The following is a 4,320-nucleotide window of genomic DNA, read 5'->3' on the forward strand; positions in this document are numbered from 1 at the left end:
TGAGAGCCTTCTAAGCTAACCAGACTACTCATAAAGTTATGTGGTAATGTATCGAACAGTGTTTCTTTGCTATTCATAAGGTTTTCCCTGGCCAATTATTTGAGAAGTGGATGGCCTCTTCCTTCTTCCTAGTCTGTCTCAGTCTATAAGCTGGGCTGATACCTGTGTACCATGTGCATTCTGCTGGGTTAGAAACACCACTGGTTCAGCCTCAAAACTCACATCAACACATCAACACAGTAGGACAAAATGACAGACAAGTTTGCCTCCCTGTTGGAAACCTCTCGTACCACCCTTACCTGGGTCCCTGCAGCTGACTCCTCCTCTGTTCAGATTCCTAGGCCTTTTAATCCCCTTTCTCCTACTCTCCTGCCCTGATGTTTTGGACGTGCCTGAGTTCCTCTCCTCACCTGGATCCCTGCAGCCAACTGCTCCTCAGTCAGCCACAGGGATCCAGGTGAGGAGAGGAACTCAGGCACACCTAAAACATCAGTGAAGGAGAGCAGGGAAAAGGGGATTAAAAGCCAGGAACCCTGACAGAGAAGCAGTCAGCCACAGGGATCTAGGTGAGGAGAGATCATGCAACTAGATGTTCCATATTATATCAAATGTCAAAAGATATGGACATTGATAAGAACTTTTGAGTCAGTAAGTAGCAGCAGCAATGGGAAATTTGATTCATAAAGTGGGTTATGTTACTAATGATCCAGGAAACAGAAAACTGATTTATCATAGTGGTCCTGAGCTACCTAGATAACCTGATAACAGAGTATCATTAAAACCATACACATTGATTAGGAAGCTCTGGCTTTCCTTTTCTTCCTCCATTTGAAAACTCTTTATCTGCCTTATTCTCTATTATGCTTATTTTCTCCAGGATCATTCCTTTCTCTCCCCATCTGCAACAATTATTTGCGTGAGACCTTTTATAATGAATATTGTTGTTTGGTATGAATATTTTTAACCTACATAAATGACATTATTTTACATCTTATTATGTTTCTTTTGTTTTTTAACAGTATGATATAAGCATATTTTTATGTGTTTATTTATCCGTTCCCCCTTATGGTGACTTTATAATCTAGGGTCTGCTTTACCACCATTTTCTTATCAACACTCATTTATTTTACTTTGCATTACTGTGGCTACCGATTAATTTGAAGATAGTGTCATATCCTGGTTGTTTGGGTTACTATGAATTACCAGTACCTATTCTTTGCTCATTTTTCTATTGGGATTCCTGTCTTACTCTTACTGATTTGTGGAAGTTCCATAAATACTCTGCATATTCGTCTTTTGTTGTTTTAGAAATTGCAACTCTTTTACACCAGTTGATCATCTGTACCTTAAATTTATCCATAGTGTCCTTTGTTGAAACAAATCTTTAATTTTGAGGTAATAAAAATTATTAATTCTTTATGTTATGATCTATACTTTTGAACTTCAGTTTAACTTCAAAGCAAAATACCCCACCCACATTATAAAGTCACTCTTCTATATTTTCTTCTATCAGTTTTTTTCTTTGGGTGGGGGGTTTGTTTTTTTTTTTCCCATTGGAGTCTTGAATCTATCTGGAGTCTCTCTTTAATGAGATGTTTCATAGGGACATAGTTTCAATTTTTTCTGCTGTTTGACCCTCTAACATAACAGACTTTTCATCTGAGATCTTTTAGTTGTTTGTTGCTGGTATTGTTGTTGTTCTAACTCTGGGAAATATGCCTCCATTATTTTTCCAAACATTAGGACCTTTAATAGCCTCTGTATCTCTTAAAAAAAAAAAAAACAAACTCACTGCCCTGGAGTCAGATCCAACTCATAGTGACTCCTCTTTGGGTTTCCTTGGGTTTCCGAGGTAGTATCACTACAGAAGTAGAGTGCCCAACCTTCCTTCTGAGGAGTGGCTTGTGGGTTTGAACCACCAGCTTTCTAGTTAGCAGTCAAATGCCTTAAGGACTATGCCACCAGAGCTCCCATCATCTTTAAAATAAAAAAAATAAATAAAACTAGTATCTTAATTTTTTGCTATTGCCTTCTGTAAAGTCCTCAGTGTGATCTTTCAACTCACTAATTGTTCTTCCGCTATATCTATCCTACAACTTATTGTATCTTTTAGTTTTATTATTATATTTTGAATGGTAATATTTCTTGTTTGGTTCTTGTTCATGATTTCCTGTTCTTCTTTTCCCAATAATATCTTTCTTTGTCTTCCTTAACATTCTTATTTTGCATGTTTTAAATTCTTGTTCTAGCAATAATTCCACTTCAGTTGGTATTAGTATTTTCTAGTCAGTTTGTCTTTTCTTTGCTTTTAAAATAAAAGCTTCACTTTACAAGGGTATATTGTTTACCTGTGATCACATGTACCACAAGAGATACCAGTCACTCTTTCTGGTAATGCATATGAATGACAAGTTAAAGTCCATACATTACACTATGTAATCTGGTTAATGTAACCAGTGGTATCCAAACTCTGACCCATTGGCAAGTTTAACAGTTTGTTTGTTTTAGTAAGTAAAGTAAAAAAAAAAAAAAAAAAAAAACCAGGAAAGGAAAAACAGACCAAAATGGATGTTAGAAGACTCTGAAACTTGCTCTGGAATGGAGAGAAGCTAAAGCAAATGGAAGAAATGACAACATAAAAGAACTGAACAGAAGATTTCAAAGAGCAGCTCAAGAAGACAGTCAATTATTATAATGAAATGGCAAAGATCTGGAGTAAAAACTGAAAGAGAAGAACACAGCATTTCTCAAGCTGAAAGAACTGGGAAAAAAATTAAGCTATGAGCTGCAATATTGAGAGTTTATGGGCAAAATATTGAATGATGAAGGAATATTCTAAAGAAGATAGAAGGAATACACAGAATAACTACCAAAAAGTATTGGCCAATGTTCATCTGTTTCAGGAGAAGACATGTGATCCAGAATCAATGATATTGAAGGAAGAAGTCAAAGCTGCATTGAATGAAATTGTGAAAAACAAGATTCCAGGAACTGATGAATTCCCACTGAGATATTTCAACAAATGGGTACTGTACTGGAGGCACTTACTCATCTTTGCCACGAAATTTGGAAGACAGCTACTTGGCCAACTGACTGGAAAGGATCCATATTTGTATCCATTCCAAAGAAAGGTGATCCCACACAATGTGGAAATTATCAAACAATATCATTAATTTCACACACAAGTAAAATCTTGCTAAAGATAATTCAAAAATGACTGCAGGTGTATATTGACAGAGAACTTCCAGAAATGCAAAATGTATTCAGAAGAGGGCATGGAATGAGGGATATCATTGCTCATGTCAGATGGATCTTGGCTGAAAGCAAATACCAGAAAGATGTTTACTTGTGCTTTATTGACTATGCAAAAGCATTTGATTGTGTAGATCATAACAAATTATGGATCGCATTGAGAAGAATGTGAATTCAGAACATTTAATTGTGTTCATGAGGAACTTGCACATAGACCAGGAGGCTGTTGTTCAAACAGAACAATGAGATACTGCGTGGTTTAAAATAAGGAATGGAGTGTGTCAGGGTTGTATCCTTTCATCATATTTATTCAATCTGTATACAGAGCAAATAATCTGAGAAGCTGGATTATATGAAGAACACAGCATCAGAATTGGAGGAAGACTCATTAACAACCTGCAATATACAAATGACACAACCTTGCTTGCTGAAAGTGAAGATGACTTGAAGAACTTACTGATGGAGATTAAAGAATATGGTCTGCAGTATGTATTACACCTCAGCATAAAGAAAATGAAAATCCTTACAACTAGACCAATAAGCAACATCACGATAAATGGAGAAAAGTTGGAGGTTGTCAAAGATTTCATATTGCTTGTTTCACCAATCAACACTGTTAGGCCAGAGTAAACTCAAGCCACCAACATTTCAGTTGGCAGCTTCCTCCAGGTGTCAGGCCCTGATGAGACAGCAGTACTGATGAAGGTTGAAGAATACAGTCTGCAGTATGGATTACATCACAATATAAAGAAAACAAAAATCCTCACAACTGGACCAATGAGCAGCATCACAATTAATGGAGAGAAGATTGAGGTTGTCAAAGAATTCATGTTGCTTGGTTTTACAATTGATGCCAATGGAAGCAGCAGTCAGAACATTAGATGATGTGTAGCACTGGGAAGGTCTGATAAGACAACTGGGTGGCAGAACCCGCCCAGGCTGGAAAGCCCCATGTGATGATAAACTTTCCTGTGAAGTCCCCTCATGCTAACTAGGTGAAGATCCATGCCAACAACTAATTGGACCCCGCCATTTCCTTAGTGTCCCCACTTAGGTCCTCTACAAGAC

The sequence above is a fragment of the Orycteropus afer genome, unplaced genomic scaffold, assembly GCF_000298275.1.
Source record: "Orycteropus afer afer isolate SDZICR_OR568_19922 unplaced genomic scaffold, OryAfe1.0 scaffold00258, whole genome shotgun sequence".
Taxonomy (NCBI): domain Eukaryota; kingdom Metazoa; phylum Chordata; class Mammalia; order Tubulidentata; family Orycteropodidae; genus Orycteropus; species Orycteropus afer.